This window comes from Pelodiscus sinensis, chromosome Z (assembly GCF_052426305.1).
Source record: "Pelodiscus sinensis isolate ZL-2025 chromosome Z, ASM5242630v1, whole genome shotgun sequence".
Lineage (NCBI taxonomy): Eukaryota > Metazoa > Chordata > Testudines > Trionychidae > Pelodiscus > Pelodiscus sinensis.
This window is the reverse complement of record NC_143085.1, coordinates 22,777,668-22,800,292: the sequence shown is the minus strand read 5'-3', so window position 1 is coordinate 22,800,292 and position 22,625 is coordinate 22,777,668. Positions and strand designations below refer to the sequence as shown.

The following is a 22,625-nucleotide window of genomic DNA, read 5'->3' as shown; positions in this document are numbered from 1 at the left end:
GGAGCCAGCGGGTGGCCTGGATTCCCCAACCCCCCTCTGACCCAGGGCTCCCCCTTGTCTTGCAGCAGTTCATCCGGGCCCTTCCCTTCGACCTCCAGGCCCTACTGGCAAGCCTCCTCGCCGAGTCCCCAGACACCGCCAGGCTGCAGCTGATCATGGAGGTGAGCCCTGTGGGGGGGACGGGGCCATTGTCCCTGCTTCCTCGGGGGGCCGAGAGAGGAGCTGTGTCAGTGGCTGGCGGTGGGGGGGGCACAGTCTGAGAGGAGCCCCAGGCTCTGCCCAGAACCGGCGCCTCCCTACGGGTCCTGACCTGCCTCTTTCCCCCCCAGCACCTGAGCCCGTGGCTGGAGTCCCGCCTGCCCCAGGAGCGAGCCAGGGCCCTTGGCAGCACCACGGCCCTGCTGGGAGTCGCCACCACCCTCCCGGGGTTTGAGGTAAGTGACCTCGGAGCCGGGGGGTCTGGGGCTGCAGGGCGCGGGGCTGGGAGCGTCCCCGGGAGGCAGAGCTGGGAATGGGCCGGGAATGGGCCGCGTTCTCCTTTCCCCGGGGAGGGGCGACCCTGGGCCTTTCCGGGGGGCACCTGGGCCCCAGACTGGGGAGTGGCCGTCAGTGGATCCCCTTGTTCCACCCCCGGAGTGACCCTTCAGTCGGGGCCATTGCTCAGGGTTGTCTCCTCGCAAGGCCGGCCCCGCCCCGCCCCGCCCCGCCCTGCCCCGGGAGGTGTCTCTGTCCGTCCCCGAGCTCAGAACCGCCTCGGCGGCCGTTAGCATGGGACGTGCAGCCCCAGGATGCTGAGCGACCCCCCCTCTTCTCTCCCCTCAGAACTCCGCCGACTGGCCGAGGATGGGTCACCACGTGGCCCAGCTGGGCCTTTTTATTTCGGACCCATCCGAAGACGTCAGCCGGCTGGCCCGGAAGGGGGTGCACAGCCTGTACCGACTCCTCCTGCACCACAGGGGTAAGGAAGCCAGCCGGGACCTGGGCCCCAGGGACACCCTGAGGGTGCCGGCGGCGGGGGGAGGGGACCCAGCCCTTTTCCCCCAGACTGGCCCAAGGGGGGATGCGTCCCTCTGTGTTCCCCTTCTGCCCCCTGTGCCCCTCCATTTGCCCAGGGATGCCTGCAGGGACCCGTGGGAGGGGAAGGGCTCAGACCTGCCAGCAGAATCACCCTGGTTTGTCTCTTGCAGGCCTCAACATCCACCAGGCAGAGGACCTGTGGTGCAGGCACTACTATAAGGAGAGATGGGTCCTGGCGCACAGCAACACCGTCAGGGTGGGAGAGGTAAGGACGCGCTGCCAGGGCAGGGCAGGGCTCGGGGGTGGGGCTGGCTGGGGCCCTCGTGCGGGTAGGATGCGGGGTGGGAGCGGGGAGTCGCTGATCGAATGGTCGATGCATTTTCCCTCGACTATTCGAGCCGTGGACAGGGCGGCGCTGCCCCTTTGTGACGCTGTCCCGGCGTTTCAAAGGGGCGGCGCTTCCTAGGGGCAGCGCCGCACCTTGCCCCGGATCTCCCATAGAAGGGGAAGCAGGGCGGGGGGGGGCAACACTTTTTGATGGAGGTCGCTCCAAGATGTTGGCCAGTGGCCTAGGGCTGCTCTGTTGTGCGGAGGGGGTGAGGTCTGGGAGGGTCTTGGGGGCAGGAGGAAGGTGTGACCTGGGGCAGGGGTTGGGGTGCAGGGTGAGGAGAGCGTCTGGGTGCAGGGTCTGGAAGGGAGTTTGCAGAAGGAGGAAGCTGTTTTAGCCCCAGGAGTTGGGGCCGGGCTCTGGGCCGTCAGCTGAAACCTCCCGTGCTCTTGATTTCAGGTCTTTGGGCAGCTCTTCACCCCAGAGCAGGAGAACTGCTTTTTAGACAAGGCTCTGCTCGCTGCCCGCTCCCCCCTGAGGCGCCCCAGCCAGGCCGGGCTGGTCCTGGCCCACGCCCTGCATGGGCAGGCCCATCAGCTCCTGGGATACATGGTGAGCAGCCGGAGCAGATGCAGGAGAGTGGGGCAGGGCCAGGGTCTCCTTCCCATCCCCTCAGGGAGTCCCCCGCCCCTTTCCTCATGCTGCCCCCACCCCACGTCCCTGCTGGGTGGGTCAGAAGCTCACCCTGCGGGCCTGACGGGGGTGACCAGAGAGCAGAACAAGTCTCAGCGCAGGGGGGAGGAGGGTGGAAATGCTGGGGGGGCCCAGTACCCCTGAGTCCCCAGGGATGAATGTGACGGATTCTGCTTCCCTTGCAGCAGGAAGACAGCCAGTGAGAGCACAAGGAGCTGAGGAGCCAGCAGCTGCGTCCCCCTCCCCCCAACCCTCCCAATTGTATAGAATGTATTTAAATTCTGATTAAATAACGTTTCAAAAAACATTTGGATCAGGCTTTGTCAATAATTTTTAATGGGGGGGGGCATTTTGGCAAGTGGTCAAGGGCCACATTTCTACCGAGGAGTTTGGGGTCTGGGACGGGGCGGTTGGGTGCAGAAGAGAGCTGAGGGTAGGAGCCTGGGTGCGCACCGTCCATTGCATCATCACGCGGCGCCATTGTGCTAGTGCTGGAGCTTGGGTGACTGGTTTAATTTGAATGTTTACACAGATTAGGTGTTTTAACTTTAGGAAACTTCATTTTAAATAAGGTAAAATGTTAATTTCTGTCTACCACAAAGGGTTTCAAAGTTTTCTTTATTAAAGGCAGGGATGAGGAAGCTTTTTTGTCTCCAGGGCCACTGACCCCCAGAAAAACCAGTTGGGGACCACACACGAGAAAAGCAAAATACAAAAACCCTTCTTCCAAAACCCACAAGCCTCACTGAGATGGCCCCCAACTGGGGCACCTCACTGCTCTGGCGCTTCAGCCCCACTGGGGTGAGGGGAAGGGACAGGGAGGACTGAGGTTCGGGGATCCCTCATTTTTGGCCCCCCCTCAGATTGAGAGGGACCCGCAAATGCCACTCTCCCTGGAACCCAGGAGAGTTAATCTGTGCTGGGGCTGGAGTGCCAGGGGAGTGAGATGTCTCAGTCGGGGCCACATTCGTGAGGCTTGGGGGGGTGGAGGCGCCAGGGACGCATTCAGATAGAGCAGGGGAGCCGGCAGGAACCCTGAGAGGAGAAGTGGGAGTGAGAGCCCAGCCGGGGAGACACAAGGAAACCAGAGTCAGTCTAGTATCTCTCAGGCAGCTGGGGTAGACACCCCCCACCCCACACCCCAGCCTCCTGTTGGATCCTCCTCCCACAGTTAACTGCCTCTGAGTCTGCACCCAAACTCCCATCGCTGCCCTGAACCTGTCCCAGAGCCTGCAACCCGCAGCCTCTCCCGCGCCCCACTCCCCAGCCATCCTGCACCGTAACCCCAGCCTCAGGCCAGCGAACCTGAGTGAGGGTGGGGGAGCCCAAGCAGCAGAGGGAGGGGGGAGTGGAATGAGTGGGGGTGTGGCCTCAGAACAGGGGCAGGGGTAGGTGCGGGGAAGGGGCCGGGGCAATGGTAGTGGCCTCTAATGCCCACACCCCTCCCTTCGGCATCGCTTATGTCCCATGTCCGCCCCCTCCTGAGCCCACAGCCGGTGCCAAGGCCTCGTGCCCAGGGCGGGGTCGCCCCTGTGAGCTGCCAGCCATACTGGGGAGAGGCGAGAGGGTCTGGGCTGCTGTGTCCGTTGCTGGCTCCTGTCAGGCCTTTGCACCGAGTCCTGGTGCAGCCTGAGCAAACCTGGGTCCTTCCCTGCTCCTCCAACACCACCTGGGCAAAGGGAGGAGAGTCCCCAACAGCCTCTGTCACTTCGGCCTCCTGTCGGGGGAACATGCCCCCTGCAGCATGATCCCCTGGAGATCTAGCCCTCTGGGCACTCACACAAGGTCTCTACACGGCAGCTGCTCTGTGCCTAGTGCTGGCACTGCAGAGCCATTTGCCACTTTGCACCCGACTGTCACCAGGTCCTTTCCATTTGCAGGGCCGGCCACATCTCCTGCCCCCTAGGCCATTGGCTGCACCCTCGTCTCGCTCCTCCTGGTGTCTGTATCCGTCATCACCTTGGTGCTGGAGAGATGGGGCCTGCCCCAGCCTGCCGGGCTGCAAGGGACTCCTGTTGGGAGCAGCTGCATGGGAACCAGAGGCCCAAGAATGGGAGAACCCTATTGACCTGTTGTGAGCAGGAGACGGGGATGGGGAGGGGGCTGGGGAGGTACCTGTACTCAGCTCTGAATGGGGGCTGGGGAGACACAGACACTGCTGATGATTGCTGCACTGTGGGCCCCTGGGTTACAGTCTATGCCCAGGCAGCTCCTCCAGTCACTGCCTGTCACATTACTGGATCTTGAGGGGAGCAGCCAGATCACTGCTGCACCCATAGGTGGGGGTGTTGGCCCCAGAAAATGGTAGAAAAGGGGGCCATGTGGGGTGCTGAATAGAAGCTTATTATCTGATAGTCCTATGTAAGCTATTTATGTGGTTGTATAACGTCTGTGTGTGTAATTAGGAATCTGTAGTCTGTGTGGATCCTGAATATTTCTCTGCATGTGGTTGAGCATTGGGCAGAGCCCGGCCTGTGGACATGCTAATTAGCGAGTCCCTGTGGGACAATGGCACTGAATGGGCCAAGGACACACCTAAAGCATGAGGGCGGACACCTAAGAGCCGCCAGCAGAGAGAGGCTGAGGACCAGGTGATCTCCTGCAGCCAAGAAGAGGCCAGGAAGGAGGGATAAATAGGCCATGTGGTCGATGCCATCTTGGTTCTCAGCTCAGCACTTCATCCCAGAGGCAGCATTGCAGGGATCGAAGAGCCTGGAAGACCTGTGAACCCATCCTGACCCTAGGATGTGCAACAAGAAGTCTTAAACCAGCAGCTGTAACATCTCTGCTAGAGGCTGCATCGAGAACTGGGCGATTCGGTGCATGTAACATACTATTCCTTTAACAACCTTACTCTCATGCTTTTCTTTATTGTAATAATAAACCTTTAGGTGTTAGATGCTAAAGGATTGGCTCAGCATGATTTGTGGGTAAGATCCAGAGGGTAAATTGACCAGGGATCTGTGGCTGGTTTCTTGGGACCAGACAGAACTTGTTCGGGGTAGGTGGGATTGGGTGCTAGGACCCCCACCGGTGTATGAGGCCCGGGGCCATCGGGGGCATGGCTATTGCTGGGGTGTCGGAGGGGTTTTGCTCGTGAGGCTTCAGGCAGGCAGCTGAAGCGCTCTGTGGGACTGGTTTGTGGCCTGTGTGGAGAGGTCACCAGTCTGGGGGCTGTAAGGAGCCCCGGATTTGAGCAATTCGCCCTGAGCAGACGCCCTCAGCTGTGCCCAGACACGGCCCGGTCCGTCACACTGCCCCTCAGCCTGCAGGCCTCTCCTCGCTCTCAGCCAGGCCAAGGGCTGAGCCCTGCTGTGGCCTGCCCCAGCCAGCCAGCCAGCCCAGCTCCTCCTCCTGCACAAACAGTCCCGCCTGCTCCTTTAGCAAAGCAGAGCGGGCTGGTTGTGGAACTTCTGGGAGACTGAGGTTCAAGTCCCAGGTCTGCTGCAGAGCCCTTGGCCCTGCCACTCCCCTGAGTGGGCCTCAGCTCCCGTCTGTGAAACGGGGACACTGATTCTAACTCATCTAAGGGGAGAATTTTCAAAGCCCTAAGGGAGTTGGGAGCACAAGTGTGTGACTGTGCTTTGTGCCCACTGCTTGGTGCTCCTAAATCCCCCAGGTGCTTAGCGTGGGAGCTTTTCCGGGCAGGGGCTGCGGCTAGGGTTGCCAGGTGTCCCGTTTGAACCGGACAGTCCAGTATTTGAGCTTTCTGTCCAGGAGATAAATTGAGAAAATCTCTCAATTTTCTAAATAAGATGTACTCTAGGTTGTGATGCAATGGCAAGTATGACTGGTATTTTTATTGACCATCTGGCAACCCTGGCTGCGGCTGCCTCTCACTACTCTGGTGTGGACAAAGCACTGCAGTCATCCCGGGACAACGCCCCCAGAGACGCTCTCCCTCTGGGGCAGGGTCCTTTAATGCTTTTCACACTGACATAGGCTACGGGACAGCCCCTTGGACACGGGCATGAGTGTCCCCGCGGGGCGGTATCCCCCGGACGCTGCGCAATGCAGAGAAGAGGGGTGAGTCCTGGGGGATTGGTGGGACAAGAGACGTTCCGTTATTTTAACCCCACCCGCTATAAAGCAGCAAAACCCTGGGTCCAGGTACTCAAAAGTGCAGGGCTCTGCTTCTGCGGGATTAGCCGCCCCTTCTCGGCTGGGAACACGCAGGCGAAGCATCAAAGGGCTCCCACCCCACTGAGATGGTGACTGCATGTCTCGGGAAGGGAAGAATCCAGCCATGGGGAGGGGAGGGAGCCCCTCTGGCACTGACAGAGAGGCCCAGAGACATGCAGAAGGAAAGTTCGGGAGGGAGGGGGCAGAGATACCAGGTAGGGAGGAGGACGGAGGTGCAGCTAACTCTGGTACTCGTGACACCCAGACCCCATCTCTCCCCACCTCCTTGGACCCAGGCAGCACCTGCTCCTTATTGTCTCCTCTCCCATTGACTGCCGCCCTCCTCACCACCAGGTCTCCCAAAGGTTCCTCTCCCCAAATGTTTCCCACTCCCCTCCCACTGTTCCTCGCTCCCAAATCCCTGGGGTCCTGTCAAACAAACGTCTCTTCCTCCCTCCTGTCCCTGGCACCTCCATGTCCTGTAGCCTGGCCCCCCTCCCTTTACTCCATCCTTCACCAACCCTTCCAGCTCCTTGAGTTCCATTTCTTCCAGCCTCCACCCCAACTCCCTACATCTGCATCTGCATCTCCACCCCAGCCCTGCCTCCCAGCCCCGCCTCTTAGCCCCCGGCCCCAAACCTTCCCTTCCCTGGTTCTTCCCTCCCCAAACTGCCTGTTCTGCTTATTTCTAGGCCAGGGGGGAAGCAGGAGCCATTCTGCTGGGCACTCTGCAAACACAGAACAAGGACAGTCCCAGCCCCACACATCTGGCCCTTGAAGAACAAACCCAGAGGCAGAGGGATCTGGACAGACGGGGTGGTGGGGGGCAATTTCCCTCAGCAGCTTGGGCTGTCCTGGCAGAATGGTGTCTCAGTCTCCTAGGAGATCACGGTAGTGGGAACCAACTGTCCATGATGTGCTAGACAAGGGCGATAGGAAGCCGCTCTGGGGTGCCCCACTAAGCCTGGCGGGCTGGGGGCGGGGCTTTGGGTGCTGTCAGCACGCTGGGCTGCACAGCCACAGTGTACTCCAGGGATCTGGTGGCCAAGTAGTGTAGTGGCTGCACTCCCAGTCCCCTGCCCTGAGCCTCCAAACACCCCCCACCACCTACCCCTGACTCCTGCACCACAATCCCTGCACTGCGCTCCCCCTCACTCCTGGACTCCCTGCCCTGAGCTCCCCACACCCATACACTCCCCAGCCCCCTGTCCTGAGCTCCACCATACCCCTGCCCTGAGATCCCCATCCTCCCACACTCCCCACCCCCTGCCCTGAGCTCCCCCACATCCTCACACTCCTCATCCCGCGCCCTGAGCTCCCCATACTCCCACATTCCCCATCCCACTGCTCTGAGCTCCCTCACATCTACAGACTTCCCACCCCCCTGCCCTGAGCTCCCCCACATCCTCACACTCCTCATCCCCAGCCCTGAGCTCCCCATACTCCCACATTCCCCATCCCACTGTTCACCAGGTCCTGATGAAATGCATCCCAGGATACTCAAGGAGCTGATAGAGGAGCTATCTGAGCCTTTAGCTATGATTTTTGAAAAATCATGGCAGACAGGGGAGATTCCAGAAGACTGGAAAAGGGCAAATATTGTGCCCATCTATAAAAAGGGGAATAAGAACAACCCAGGAAACTACAGACCGGTCAGTTTAACGTCTGTCCCAGGGAAGATAATGGAGCAGGTAATTAAGGAAATCATATGCAAACACTTGGAAGGTAATAAAGTGATAGGGAATAGCCAGCATGGGTTTGTGAAGAACAAGTCATGCCAAACTAATCTGATAGCTTTCTTTGATAGGATAACGAGCCTTGTGGATAAGGGAGAAGCGGTGGATGTCATATACCTAGACTTTAGTAAGGCATTTGATACGGTCTCGCATGATATTCTTATTGATAAACTAGGCAAATATAACTTAGATAGGGCCACGATAAGGTGGGTGCATAATTGGTTGGATAACCGTAGTCAGAGAGTTGTTGTTAACGGTTCTAAATCCTGCTGGAAAGGGATAACAAGTGGAGTTCCTCAAGGGTCTGTTTTGGGACCCGTACTGTTCAATATCTTCATCAATGATGTAGATATTGGGATAGAGAGTACGCTTATTAAGTTTGCAGATGATACCAAACTGGGTGGGGTTGCAACTTCTTTGGAGGAGAGGGACATAATTCAAAATGACCTTAGCAAGTTAGGGAAATGGTCAGAGGTAAACAGGATGAGGTTTAATAAAGAGAAATGCAAAGTGCTCCACTTAGGAAGGAACAATCAGTTCCATACATACAAGATGGGAAGCGACTGTCTAGGAAGGAGCATGGTGGAAAGAGATCTAGGGGTCATAGTGGACCACGAGTTGAATATGAGTCAACAGTGTGATGCTGTTGCAAAAAAAGCAAATATGATTCTAGGTTGTATCAACAGGTGTGTTGTAAGCAAAACTCGTGAAGTTGTGGTACCGCCCCAGGGTCAGGAGCATGTCAGGTCTCTTCAGACATGCATGTGCCTATTGGGCCACGGCCCCTGGGTGTCACGCAGCTGGAGCGTGGCATGGCATGTGCTTGCACGTGCACAGGTGTCTGTGTGATCCGTGGGAGGCATGGCCCACGTGCGCGGTCCCTGGTCTCCCTCCCGCCTCCTCCCCCGAACTACTTAATTCGAACTACTTCCCCGGTACGGTCTCCCTGGATGACCCTGCCGACTCCAGTGCTGGAACTCCTTGTGGTGCCCCCTCAGGGCCCACCAGTCCCGGCTCGCTGCCTCCCGGGCTGGCACGGACCGCCCCGCCCCCCAAGAGTCGGTCGAGGGCAGGGAAGTAGGGGCAGGTGGCAGCCCCTGCTGCGGCGCCGCCCCTGGTGGCCCTGGCGTACGCCTGCCGCAGCTGTTTTACTTTCAGGTGCACCAGCTCCTGGGTGGCCTGTGTCCCTTTCGGGCCATGGCGGCCGCTATGCGCCCGTAGACGGCCACGTTCCTCCTCCTAGTACAGAGATCATGGACGCTGGGGGCCTGCCCCCAAACCTCAATGAGGTCCTGGGTGCTGGGGGACTGGGCGGGGGGACGGCTCGCTGGCACTGCCTGCCTGGCTCATCCTGCAGCCCCTAGTTCGGGGCAGAGACTGCTGGCAGGGCTGGCTCTGGCAAGTGCCGTCTGGCCAGAGTCTACCCCTTTAAGGGCCCCAGGGCTGGGGAGAGGAGAGGAGTTTTCCTGGTTTGGCCCAGAGCAGCCACCAGGGGAACCTGGGGAGGGCTGGGCTCCAGCTACTTCGAATTAAGTGGCTACACAGCCCTTAATTCCAACTACTGAATTCGAATTTGGCGTTACTCCTGGTAGAATGAGGTTTACCTAGTTCGAATTAAGTCCAAACTAGCGGTTTGTATGTGTAGCACCTATGAAAGTTAATTCCAACTAACGGCTGTTAGTTCGAATTAACTTTGTAGTGTAGACATACCCATAGTTCCTATACAACTAACAGCTAATGGGTAGTCTCCAGTAGTTTAAATCTTGGGGCATTTGGAAAAGGAGGGGGAGCTCCATGTGTGCGGGGTGTATTGTTGCCCTCTGCTGGATGGACTGTAAATGCTTTCTGTATGTATCATATGTCCTATAGTGCTAACAGTTAATGGAGATTCTCCTCTAGCTCACACCTGGCATTTTCTAAAGTAATATATGTGTGTGTATGTGCGAGAAAGAGCAAGAGCCTGGGGGCTCCCTCATGTCTCCTCCCCATCCTGATCTGCTTGGCTTAAGTGCAGGAAAGAAGAAGTAGTGAGCTTTGTGTATTTGACATCAGGTGGAAGCAGGGGAATGGAGGAGTAGTGGGAACAAGAGCACTTGGCTTCTTTTCCTGCAGACCGAGAGGGGTGGGGACTGGGTTGAGCTATATAAATCAGATGCCGCTCCATGCCTCAGTTTCCCCCTTCATACAATGCCGATGACACAGAGAATGTTTGTAAAGTGCCTTGTTGTTAGCTCATGGGGCAGAGGGGGAAACTCGGTCTCAGAAGCAGACTGGGGGGAGGTAAAACCCTACCTAGGCAGCGCTGGTTCCACTACGTCACGCTGCCAGACCGGTCTGAGTGGGTCCCTCTCTTGGCTGCTCCTCCCCCCAGGAGGAGTGGGTTCCTCTCCATCGGCTGCAGGAACCAGCATTTCAAGGTCTTTGCCAATGGGCAGCCGTTCTGCAATTCAGCTCTGCCGCGGCTTCCAGCAGATCGATACACTGGAGATCGATGGTGCCGTGGTCGGGTCCTGTGCCCAGTTCTGAGCCCGACCGGTGCCGCTGCCCAGATGGAGATGAGTGGCACACACACGACACCCCCCTACGGCCGCCCTCGCAGACCCAATAAACCTCTCCCTTTCGCAGAACGACTCTGCTCCTGCGTGGTTCTGGGGCTACTTGTGTGTGTGTCCTAGACCCCCTTTCTGCTCACCGCAGATAGAGACTCCTCTGCAGGTAGAGCTGAGTGCGACGCCTGCACTGGGATGGCGTATTGGGATAATGTACTGACAGCTCCTCTGCGCCACCCCCCCTTTTCCTGCCGCTGCAACATCAAATTAACCTTCCTGGTCTGCCCCCGTCCTCCCTCCGGTACCAGGAGACCCCACGCATGATGGGAGGGGCTGCAAACTGGGGAGCAGGCTACTGCAGGGCTGAGGGCAGCACACCAGCCCCCAGAGCCCTGCAGGGCCTGGCCACGGGGAAGGGGAACTGATGTGAGCAGCATTTAGAGCGGGGGGGGGGGGCTGCGGGGAGGAGGACAACGGAGCCACGAGCAGGACAGGGGGTGAGCCAGCACCAGTGAGTCTCAGGGGGTATGTCTACACTACCCCGCTAGTTCGAACTAGGGGGGTAATGTATGCATACCGAACTTGCTAATGAAGCCCGGGATTTGAATTTCCCGGGCTTCATTAGCATAAAGCCGGCGCCGCCATTTTTAAAAGCCGGCTAGTGCGAACCCCGAGCCGTGGAACGAGGAGTACAGATAGTTCGGAATGGCTACGTAGTCCGAACTATCTAGCCCATGCCGCGTGTAGCCGCGCGGCACGGGGTTCGCACTAGCCGGCTTTTAAAAATGGCGGCGCCGGCTTTATGCTAATGAAGCCCGGGAAATTCAAATCCCGGGCTTCATTAGCAAGTTCGGTATGCATACATTACCCCCCTAGTTCGAACTAGCGGGGTAGTGTAGAAATACATACCCAGGGGGACTAGAGCCTGGCCCCCGTTGAGAGAGAAGCTCAGAGATTGGAGCTGGGGCAGCCAGGAGCCCCCCACTGCTTTGTGGGGTGCAGAACAATGACTGCTCCCGAGGGGGGAAAGGAAGGTGCCTGCACTGCAGGGCCTCCCTGGAGAGACAGTATCGGTCCCTGGCAGACAAAGGTGGAACCAGTTCCAGGGCCTGGCCAGGAAAGAGCCCAAGTCCTGGGAGAAATCAGGCTCCATGCTCAGCTGTGAGTCCGAGTCCCATAGACAAAAGCGCCCCAGGGCAGTGGTGGATTCTCCACATGTCAATGGGTCTAGTGCAGGCAAGAGGCCTTGCTGGGATGCGCTAGGGCAAAGCCCAGGGCTGGGGCCGGACGGGAGCCCGTGAGAGGCAGCGGGGCGAGTGGGAGGCTCTAACTCTTGCTCCTGGCCAGGAAGTCCAGTGCTGGGTGACACCAAGGCCACGTCTGCACTGCAGGCATTTTGCTCAAGAACAACTGTTCTTGTGCAAAAACTTGTGGCGCGTCTACACTGCACGTGAATTCTTGTGCAAGTAAATTTGCAGTAAAGCATCAGAAAAGAGGGCTTCTTGCACAGGAGTTATTCCTCTCCCCACGAGGAATAAGCCCCTTTTGTGCAAGAGCTGTTGTGCAAGAAGGCAGCGTGGACGGGCACCAGGGGCTTCTTGAGCAAGACACTTTTATGGCTAAAATGGTCATCAGAGCTTTCTTGCACAAGAAAGCGTTCACAATGCCATGGACACTCTTGTGCAAAAGCACATGGCAGGGTGGAGGTGCTCTTGCACGAGACCTTTTGCGCAAGAACTCCGGTGTGAAACAGTTCTTGTGCAAGAAGCCTGCAGTGTAGGGCAGGGAGCAGCCTATGGGGCTACTGGAGCTGCTGGCTGCAGGATGCCTAGTCAGGGAGTGGGGGGGACCCCTAGGAATGGCTCCAACTTCCCAGAGGGGTGGCCAGAGGCAGGACATTTGCCTGGCAGGGTGAGGTGGGGGGGGGCAGTGACCTCACAGGGGCTTTGGGCAGCCCTCAGCAGATCAGGCAAAGGGCAGGTGGGGAGGTGGTGACCTCACAGAGGAACCCACATCTCAGGCTGATAAAAGGGGGGGGCGGGCCCAGGGGACTTTGGAGACCCCCGGTTGCTTTAGCTCTGGTGCGTCTCCTGCTCACAGTTGCTTTGTCCTCTGTGAGTTCCACATCCGGACAGCGTTTTGCAGAAGGTAAGAGCCCCCAGGGGTTTGGATCCCGCCCGGGGCCGGCTGGGTTCCAGGCAGGCCCAGCCCTCGGTCAAGGGCCAGAAGTGCCTGTGCAAGACCGAGCCGATAAGCAAGGGGCCATTTGGGGGCTGGGGGCAGTCGCTCTGGGGCGCTGGAACCCCTGGATTTCGCTCTGCAGGCTGCGCCCCAAGCTCCCCTTTGCTCCCCTCATTTGCAGCATGGCCAAACACATCAGGCTGTGGTTCCGGAAAGCCCTGAAGATGGCCCCAGGGCCGGTGGGAAGCAGCTCCTCCGTCCCCGCGGGCGGGGAAGCTGAATCCCACCAGCTCGGGGCGACTCGCCCACTGGCCAGGCCCCTCCGGACCTGGCTCCAGAGGCGGCTGGGAAGGCGGGACCCAGCCCAGCGGGGCAGCCGGGTAGGGTGGCTCTGGGGCCTCCTCTGTGGAGAGAAACACCTGCCCCAGGAGCCCAGCCCCCATTACCACCAGGGGGCATCGCCCTGCCCGGCCCCCGGGGACCTGCCAGTCTCCGGGAGCCCCCAGCCTCTCCGCACCAGCCCCTGCAGCTGTGGGTCCAGCTCAGTGAGCAGCAGCGCCTGGGCCTCCAGCTGCAGCCGGGCCACCTCCTGCAGCCGCTCAGACCCAGGTGAGGGGCCGTGAACATGCTGGGCCCAGGGGCTCACCCAGTACACGGGGGGGGGGGGCAGCCCCAGTGTCTGCCCCGCAGCCAGGGCAATGGATGGGGGCGGGAGCTGCTGCTTGGCTCTCTTGTTCCTGGTGGGGCTCTGCTGAGGGCGTTGGCAGATGTGAGGGTGGAAGGGGGATGGGTCCCTGCGAGGGGCGTGTGGGGCCCAACCTGCCCTGGGTCCCTGACATGGGGGCGCGTGACCCCTGCTGGCCGCTGGAGTCACCCTGGTCCCTTCCCTCCCGCACAGAGCCCCCCTGCGCCTCGGCGGAGCTCTGCCAGGAGCGGATGGACTCCCGGGTGGAGGAAGGGGCCATCTATGATATTGAAGAGCAGCTCCACACCCGGGACACGGTAGGAACCTTCTCCACACGGGGGGGACCCGAGATTGTCCGGCCCCTTCCCAGCACGTCCCCCCCTCCGGGAGGGGCTTGTCCCTGGGGATCCCCCTGGGGCCCCTTCTCCTGCATGACCTGGGCCCCCCAAGCTGAGGTCTCTTGTCATGCACCAGCTGGGCCCCCACAAGCCTGAGGCAGCAGTTGGGGGGGGAGTGTGGGTGCTTGGACAACCGGCAGCTCCCACCTCCACTCCTGGGAGGCCTGAGCCCTGCAGCTGTCCGTGGGGGGCAGGCAGGCCCCAGGCTCACAGACTCTCTCTGGGGTGCAGAGCCCTGCCGCCCTGCAGCGGTTCCTCCAGGCCGTCCCCCCCGCCTGCCTCGCCGCCCTCCAAAGGGGCGAGGACACCCTGGCGCCGCGCTGCTGCAAGGACACCATGATGGCCAGGATCGTGGTGAGCGAGTGGCGGCGGCCGGGAGGAGGGGAGGGGATACGTGGGGTGGACAGGGGTCTGCCTGGGCCATGGTGGCGGGTGGGGGTGCTGGAAATGGGATGGGTGGGGCCAGGAGTGCTGGAGGGGAAGGGGGAGGTGGACATGGGGAGGGTGGGTGGGGATGCTGGAGGAGGGAGGGACACAGAAATGGGGCAGGTCTGGGGTGCTGGACAGGGAGGGGGATTCGGAACAGGGAGGGGTCTCCCCGGGCCATGGGGGGGGGAGCTGGAAGGTTAGCAGAGCGGGCTGCTGAGGATGCGCCTGGGGAGCAGGGATGAGGAGGTTCAGAGGCTGGTCACCAGGGCAGTGAGGGGCAGGAGACGGCCTGGGGACAAGGATTGAGCTGGTCCCGGTTTGGGAGGGGGGTGCTGGGAGGGGCCCTGTGCCAGGCAGGGGGGCTACAGGCCAGCGGGAGGCAGTGGGGTTGGATCCTGCTGGGTGGGGGCGCTGGCCGTGTGAGCGTCTCTTGGGGGCCCCAGCCTCACAAGCCCCTTTGTCTCCTTGGGTCTCACAGGAGATCATGGAGGACTCCCCCCCCCCACTGGTCTTGGCCGACTGCCTCAACGCCGCCTGCAGCCTCAGGTACCGACCCCCCCCCCCGCCGACTTCCCCCCAGAGCAGATCCCCTGACCAGGGAGTGGGAAAGTCTCTGTCTCCTGGGCTATGTCTAGACTGCAAGCCTCTTTCGAAAGAGAGCACCCAGTGAGTCTGGATGCTCTCTTTCGAAGAAGCCCTAGTTACATTCAAGAACGCCTTCGTTCGAAAGAAGCACTTTCCAAAGAAGGCGTTCTTCCTCGTGAAATGAGGTTTACCGCCGTGGAAAGAAAAGCCGCGTTCTTTCGATTTAATTTCGAAAGAACGCGACTGCAGTCTAGACGCAGGTGAAGTTTTTTCGGAAAAAGGCTACTTTTCCCGAAAAAACCCCTGAGTCTGGACACAGCCCTGCTGCTGAATTAACAGTCTCTGCCCCTCTCTCCTGCCAGCACCTTGCAGCCTCCCCTACAGGCCCAGCTCCTGAACCGCCTGCTGAGGGCGGCCGTGGGTCAGACTGTGTCTGGGGACTGGCAGCAGGAGCCCATCCACACGCAGGTACGTCCCTCCGGGCCCTGCTCCCGGGCTGGGCTGGAGCTCCAGAGAGGAGTGGGGGTGGGGGCAGAGGGAGAGAAGAAGCTGCAGGTTTGGATCCTTCCCTCCAGGTTTCCCGTTGCTCTCCCTGGGGGCCCGTCCCTTCCATGCCCAGCCTGGGCTCCTCCCTGCTCTGCGAGGCGGCTCAGACCCTGCTCAAGGCTGCACCCCGGAGCCAGCGGGTGGCCTGGATTCCCCAACCCCCCTCTGACCCAGGGCTCCCCCTTGTCTTGCAGCAGTTCATCCGGGCCCTTCCCTTCGACCTCCAGGCCCTACTGGCAAGCCTCCTCGCCGAGTCCCCAGACACCGCCAGGCTGCAGCTGATCATGGAGGTGAGCCCTGTGGGGGGGACGGGGCCATTGTCCCTGCTTCCTCGGGGGGCCGAGAGAGGAGCTGTGTCAGTGGCTGGCGGTGGGGGGGGCACAGTCTGAGAGGAGCCCCAGGCTCTGCCCAGAACCGGCGCCTCCCTACGGGTCCTGACCTGCCTCTTTCCCCCCCAGCACCTGAGCCCGTGGCTGGAGTCCCGCCTGCCCCAGGAGCGAGCCAGGGCCCTTGGCAGCACCACGGCCCTGCTGGGAGTCGCCACCACCCTCCCGGGGTTTGAGGTAAGTGACCTCGGAGCCGGGGGGTCTGGGGCTGCAGGGCGCGGGGCTGGGAGCGTCCCCGGGAGGCAGAGCTGGGAATGGGCCGGGAATGGGCCGCGTTCTCCTTTCCCCGGGGAGGGGCGACCCTGGGCCTTTCCGGGGGGCACCTGGGCCCCAGACTGGGGAGTGGCCGTCAGTGGATCCCCTTGTTCCACCCCCGGAGTGACCCTTCAGTCGGGGCCATTGCTCAGGGTTGTCTCCTCGCAAGGCCGGCCCCGCCCCGCCCCGCCCCGCCCTGCCCCGGGAGGTGTCTCTGTCCGTCCCCGAGCTCAGAACCGCCTCGGCGGCCGTTAGCATGGGACGTGCAGCCCCAGGATGCTGAGCGACCCCCCCTCTTCTCTCCCCTCAGAACTCCGCCGACTGGCCGAGGATGGGTCACCACGTGGCCCAGCTGGGCCTTTTTATTTCGGACCCATCCGAAGACGTCAGCCGGCTGGCCCGGAAGGGGGTGCACAGCCTGTACCGACTCCTCCTGCACCACAGGGGTAAGGAAGCCAGCCGGGACCTGGGCCCCAGGGACACCCTGAGGGTGCCGGCGGCGGGGGGAGGGGACCCAGCCCTTTTCCCCCAGACTGGCCCAAGGGGGGATGCGTCCCTCTGTGTTCCCCTTCTGCCCCCTGTGCCCCTCCATTTGCCCAGGGATGCCTGCAGGGACCCGTGGGAGGGGAAGGGCTCAGACCTGCCAGCAGAATCACCCTGGTTTGTCTCTTGCAGGCCTCAACATCCACCAGGCAGAGGACCTGTGGTGCAGGCACTACTATAAGGAGAGATGGGTCCTGGCGCACAGCAACACCGTCAGGGTGGGAGAGGTAAGGACGCGCTGCCAGGGCAGGGCAGGGCTCGGGGGTGGGGCTGGCTGGGGCCCTCGTGCGGGTAGGATGCGGGGTGGGAGCGGGGAGTCGCTGATCGAATGGTCGATGCATTTTCCCTCGACTATTCGAGCCGTGGACAGGGCGGCGCTGCCCCTTTGTGACGCTGTCCCGGCGTTTCAAAGGGGCGGCGCTTCCTAGGGGCAGCGCCGCACCTTGCCCCGGATCTCCCATAGAAGGGGAAGCAGGGCGGGGGGGCAACACTTTTTGATGGAGGTCGCTCCAAGATGTTGGCCAGTGGCCTAGGGCTGCTCTGTTGTGCGGAGGGGGGTGAGGTCTGGGAGGGTCTTGGGGGCAGGAGGAAGGTGTGACCTGGGGCAGGGGTTGGGGTGCAGGGTGAGGAGAGCGTCTGGGTGCAGGGTCTGGAAGGGAGTTTGCAGAAGGAGGAAGCTGTTTTAGCCCCAGGAGTTGGGGCCGGGCTCTGGGCCGTCAGCTGAAACCTCCCGTGCTCTTGATTTCAGGTCTTTGGGCAGCTCTTCACCCCAGAGCAGGAGAACTGCTTTTTAGACAAGGCTCTGCTCGCTGCCCGCTCCCCCCTGAGGCGCCCCAGCCAGGCCGGGCTGGTCCTGGCCCACGCCCTGCATGGGCAGGCCCATCAGCTCCTGGGATACATGGTGAGCAGCCGGAGCAGATGCAGGAGAGTGGGGCAGGGCCAGGGTCTCCTTCCCATCCCCTCAGGGAGTCCCCCGCCCCTTTCCTCATGCTGCCCCCACCCCACGTCCCTGCTGGGTGGGTCAGAAGCTCACCCTGCGGGCCTGACGGGGGTGACCAGAGAGCAGAACAAGTCTCAGCGCAGGGGGGAGGAGGGTGGAAATGCTGGGGGGGCCCAGTACCCCTGAGTCCCCAGGGATGAATGTGACGGATTCTGCTTCCCTTGCAGCAGGAAGACAGCCAGTGAGAGCACAAGGAGCTGAGGAGCCAGCAGCTGCGTCCCCCTCCCCCCAACCCTCCCAATTGTATAGAATGTATTTAAATTCTGATTAAATAACGTTTCAAAAAACATTTGGATCAGGCTTTGTCAATAATTTTTAATGGGGGGGGGCATTTTGGCAAGTGGTCAAGGGCCACATTTCTACCGAGGAGTTTGGGGTCTGGGACGGGGCGGTTGGGTGCAGAAGAGAGCTGAGGGTAGGAGCCTGGGTGCGCACCGTCCATTGCATCATCACGCGGCGCCATTGTGCTAGTGCTGGAGCTTGGGTGACTGGTTTAATTTGAATGTTTACACAGATTAGGTGTTTTAACTTTAGGAAACTTCATTTTAAATAAGGTAAAATGTTAATTTCTGTCTACCATAAAGGGTTTCAAAGTTTTCTTTATTAAAGGCAGGGATGAGGAAGCTTTTTTGTCTCCAGGGCCACTGACCCCCAGAAAAACCAGTTGGGGACCACACACGAGAAAAGCAAAATACAAAAACCCTTCTTCCAAAACCCACAAGCCTCACTGAGATGGCCCCCAACTGGGGCACCTCACTGCTCTGGCGCTTCAGCCCCACTGGGGTGAGGGGAAGGGACAGGGAGGACTGAGGTTCGGGGATCCCTCATTTTTGGCCCCCCCTCAGATTGAGAGGGACCCGCAAATGCCACTCTCCCTGGAACCCAGGAGAGTTAATCTGTGCTGGGGCTGGAGTGCCAGGGGAGTGAGATGTCTCAGTCGGGGCCACATTCGTGAGGCTTGGGGGGGTGGAGGCGCCAGGGACGCATTCAGATAGAGCAGGGGAGCCGGCAGGAACCCTGAGAGGAGAAGTGGGAGTGAGAGCCCAGCCGGGGAGACACAAGGAAACCAGAGTCAGTCTAGTATCTCTCAGGCAGCTGGGGTAGACACCCCCCACCCCACACCCCAGCCTCCTGTTGGATCCTCCTCCCACAGTTAACTGCCTCTGAGTCTGCACCCAAACTCCCATCGCTGCCCTGAACCTGTCCCAGAGCCTGCAACCCGCAGCCTCTCCCGCGCCCCACTCCCCAGCCATCCTGCACCGTAACCCCAGCCTCAGGCCAGCGAACCTGAGTGAGGGTGGGGGAGCCCAAGCAGCAGAGGGAGGGGGGAGTGGAATGAGTGGGGGTGTGGCCTCAGAACAGGGGCAGGGGTAGGTGCGGGGAAGGGGCCGGGGCAATGGTAGTGGCCTCTAATGCCCACACCCCTCCCTTCGGCATCGCTTATGTCCCATGTCCGCCCCCTCCTGAGCCCACAGCCGGTGCCAAGGCCTCGTGCCCAGGGCGGGGTCGCCCCTGTGAGCTGCCAGCCATACTGGGGAGAGGCGAGAGGGTCTGGGCTGCTGTGTCCGTTGCTGGCTCCTGTCAGGCCTTTGCACCGAGTCCTGGTGCAGCCTGAGCAAACCTGGGTCCTTCCCTGCTCCTCCAACACCACCTGGGCAAAGGGAGGAGAGTCCCCAACAGCCTCTGTCACTTCGGCCTCCTGTCGGGGGAACATGCCCCCTGCAGCATGATCCCCTGGAGATCTAGCCCTCTGGGCACTCACACAAGGTCTCTACACGGCAGCTGCTCTGTGCCTAGTGCTGGCACTGCAGAGCCATTTGCCACTTTGCACCCGACTGTCACCAGGTCCTTTCCATTTGCAGGGCCGGCCACATCTCCTGCCCCCTAGGCCATTGGCTGCACCCTCGTCTCGCTCCTCCTGGTGTCTGTATCCGTCATCACCTTGGTGCTGGAGAGATGGGGCCTGCCCCAGCCTGCCGGGCTGCAAGGGACTCCTGTTGGGAGCAGCTGCATGGGAACCAGAGGCCCAAGAATGGGAGAACCCTATTGACCTGCTGTGAGCAGGAGACGGGGGTGGGGAGGGGGCTGGGGAGGTACCTGTACTCAGCTCTGAATGGGGGCTGGGGAGACACAGACACTGCTGATGATTGCTGCACAGTGGGCCCCTGGGTTACAGTCTATGCCCAGGCAGCTCCTCCAGTCACTGCCTGTCACATTACTGGATCTTGAGGGGAGCAGCCAGATCACTGCTGCACCCATAGGTGGGGGTGTTGGCCCCAGAAAATGGTAGAAAAGGGGGCCATGTGGGGTGCTGAATAGAAGCTTATTATCTGATAGTCCTATGTAAGCTATTTATGTGGTTGTATAACGTCTGTGTGTGTAATTAGGAATCTGTAGTCTGTGTGGATCCTGAATATTTCTCTGCATGTGGTTGAGCATTGGGCAGAGCCCGGCCTGTGGACATGCTAATTAGCGAGTCCCTGTGGGACAATGGCACTGAATGGGCCAAGGACACACCTAAAGCATGAGGGCGGACACCTAAGAGCCGCCAGCAGAGAGAGGCTGAGGACCAGGTGATCTCCTGCAGCCAAGAAGAGGCCAGGAAGGAGGGATAAATAGGCCATGTGGTCGATGCCATCTTGGTTCTCAGCTCAGCACTTCATCCCAGAGGCAGCATTGCAGGGATCGAAGAGCCTGGAAGACCTGTGAACCCATCCTGACCCTAGGATGTGCAACAAGAAGTCTTAAACCAGCAGCTGTAACATCTCTGCTAGAGGCTGCATCGAGAACTGGGCGATTCGGTGCATGTAACATACTATTCCTTTAACAACCTTACTCTCATGCTTTTCTTTATTGTAATAATAAACCTTTAGGTGTTAGATGCTAAAGGATTGGCTCAGCATGATTTGTGGGTAAGTTCCAGAGGGTAAATTGACCAGGGATCTGTGGCTGGTTTCTTGGGACCAGACAGAACTTGTTCGGGGTAGGTGGGATTGGGTGCTAGGACCCCCACCGGTGTATGAGGCCCGGGGCCATCGGGGGCATGGCTATTGCTGGGGTGTCGGAGGGGTTTTGCTCGTGAGGCTTCAGGCAGGCAGCTGAAGCGCTCTGTGGGACTGGTTTGTGGCCTGTGTGGAGAGGTCACCAGTCTGGGGGCTGTAAGGAGCCCCGGATTTGAGCAATTCGCCCTGAGCAGACGCCCTCAGCTGTGCCCAGACACGGCCCGGTCCGTCACACTGCCCCTCAGCCTGCAGGCCTCTCCTCGCTCTCAGCCAGGCCAAGGGCTGAGCCCTGCTGTGGCCTGCCCCAGCCAGCCAGCCAGCCCAGCTCCTCCTCCTGCACAAACAGTCCCGCCTGCTCCTTTAGCAAAGCAGAGCGGGCTGGTTGTGGAACTTCTGGGAGACTGAGGTTCAAGTCCCAGGTCTGCTGCAGAGCCCTTGGCCCTGCCACTCCCCTGAGTGGGCCTCAGCTCCCGTCTGTGAAACGGGGACACTGATTCTAACTCATCTAAGGGGAGAATTTTCAAAGCCCTAAGGGAGTTGGGAGCACAAGTGTGTGACTGTGCTTTGTGCCCACTGCTTGGTGCTCCTAAATCCCCCAGGTGCTTAGCGTGGGAGCTTTTCCGGGCAGGGGCTGCGGCTAGGGTTGCCAGGTGTCCCGTTTGAACCGGACAGTCCAGTATTTGAGCTTTCTGTCCAGGAGATAAATTGAGAAAATCTCTCAATTTTCTAAATAAGATGTACTCTAGGTTGTGATGCAATGGCAAGTATGACTGGTATTTTTATTGACCATCTGGCAACCCTGGCTGCGGCTGCCTCTCACTACTCTGGTGTGGACAAAGCACTGCAGTCATCCCGGGACAACGCCCCCAGAGACGCTCTCCCTCTGGGGCAGGGTCCTTTAATGCTTTTCACACTGACATAGGCTACGGGACAGCCCCTTGGACACGGGCATGAGTGTCCCCGCGGGGCGGTATCCCCCGGACGCTGCACAATGCAGAGAAGAGGGGTGAGTCCTGGGGGATTGGTGAGACAAGAGACGTTCCGTTATTTTAACCCCACCCGCTATAAAGCAGCAAAACCCTGGGTCCAGGTACTCAAAAGTGCAGGGCTCTGCTTCTGCGGGATTAGCCGCCCCTTCTCGGCTGGGAACACGCAGGCGAAGCATCAAAGGGCTCCCACCCCACTGAGATGGTGACTGCATGTCTCGGGAAGGGAAGAATCCAGCCATGGGGAGGGGAGGGAGCCCCTCTGGCACTGACAGAGAGGCCCAGAGACATGCAGAAGGAAAGTTCGGGAGGGAGGGGGCAGAGATACCAGGTAGGGAGGAGGACGGAGGTGCAGCTAACTCTGGTACTCGTGACACCCAGACCCCATCTCTCCCCACCTCCTTGGACCCAGGCAGCACCTGCTCCTTATTGTCTCCTCTCCCATTGACTGCCGCCCTCCTCACCACCAGGTCTCCCAAAGGTTCCTCTCCCCAAATGTTTCCCACTCCCCTCCCACTGTTCCTCGCTCCCAAATCCCTGGGGTCCTGTCAAACAAACGTCTCTTCCTCCCTCCTGTCCCTGGCACCTCCATGTCCTGTAGCCTGGCCCCCCTCCCTTTACTCCATCCTTCACCAACCCTTCCAGCTCCTTGAGTTCCATTTCTTCCAGCCTCCACCCCAACTCCCTACATCTGCATCTGCATCTCCACCCCAGCCCTGCCTCCCAGCCCCGCCTCTTAGCCCCCGGCCCCAAACCTTCCCTTCCCTGGTTCTTCCCTCCCCAAACTGCCTGTTCTGCTTATTTCTAGGCCAGGGGGGAAGCAGGAGCCATTCTGCTGGGCACTCTGCAAACACAGAACAAGGACAGTCCCAGCCCCACACATCTGGCCCTTGAAGAACAAACCCAGAGGCAGAGGGATCTGGACAGACGGGATGGTGGGGGGCAATTTCCCTCAGCAGCTTGGGCTGTCCTGGCAGAATGGTGTCTCAGTCTCCTAGGAGATCACGGTAGTGGGAACCAACTGTCCATGATGTGCTAGACAAGGGCGATAGGAAGCCGCTCTGGGGTGCCCCACTAAGCCTGGCGGGCTGGGGGCGGGGCTTTGGGTGCTGTCAGCACGCTGGGCTGCACAGCCACAGTGTACTCCAGGGATCTGGTGGCCAAGTAGTGTAGTGGCTGCACTC

The 22,625-nt window shown here is 60.2% G+C and overlaps 2 long non-coding RNA genes across 2 annotated transcripts; both read left to right on the top strand.

The window, feature by feature from the left end:
- The first annotated feature begins 326 nt into the window (after positions 1 to 326).
- On the top strand, positions 327 to 1,284 carry LOC142825910 (uncharacterized). Its single transcript, XR_016348353.1, has 3 exons — positions 327 to 434; positions 823 to 958; positions 1,188 to 1,284. It is a non-coding gene; the product is annotated as an uncharacterized LOC142825910 (long non-coding RNA).
- A 14,440-nt stretch (positions 1,285 to 15,724) lies between these two features.
- LOC149520701 (uncharacterized) lies at positions 15,725 to 16,682 on the top strand. Its single transcript, XR_016348354.1, has 3 exons — positions 15,725 to 15,832; positions 16,221 to 16,356; positions 16,586 to 16,682. It is a non-coding gene; the product is annotated as an uncharacterized LOC149520701 (long non-coding RNA).
- Positions 16,683 to 22,625: the final 5,943 nt, after the last annotated feature.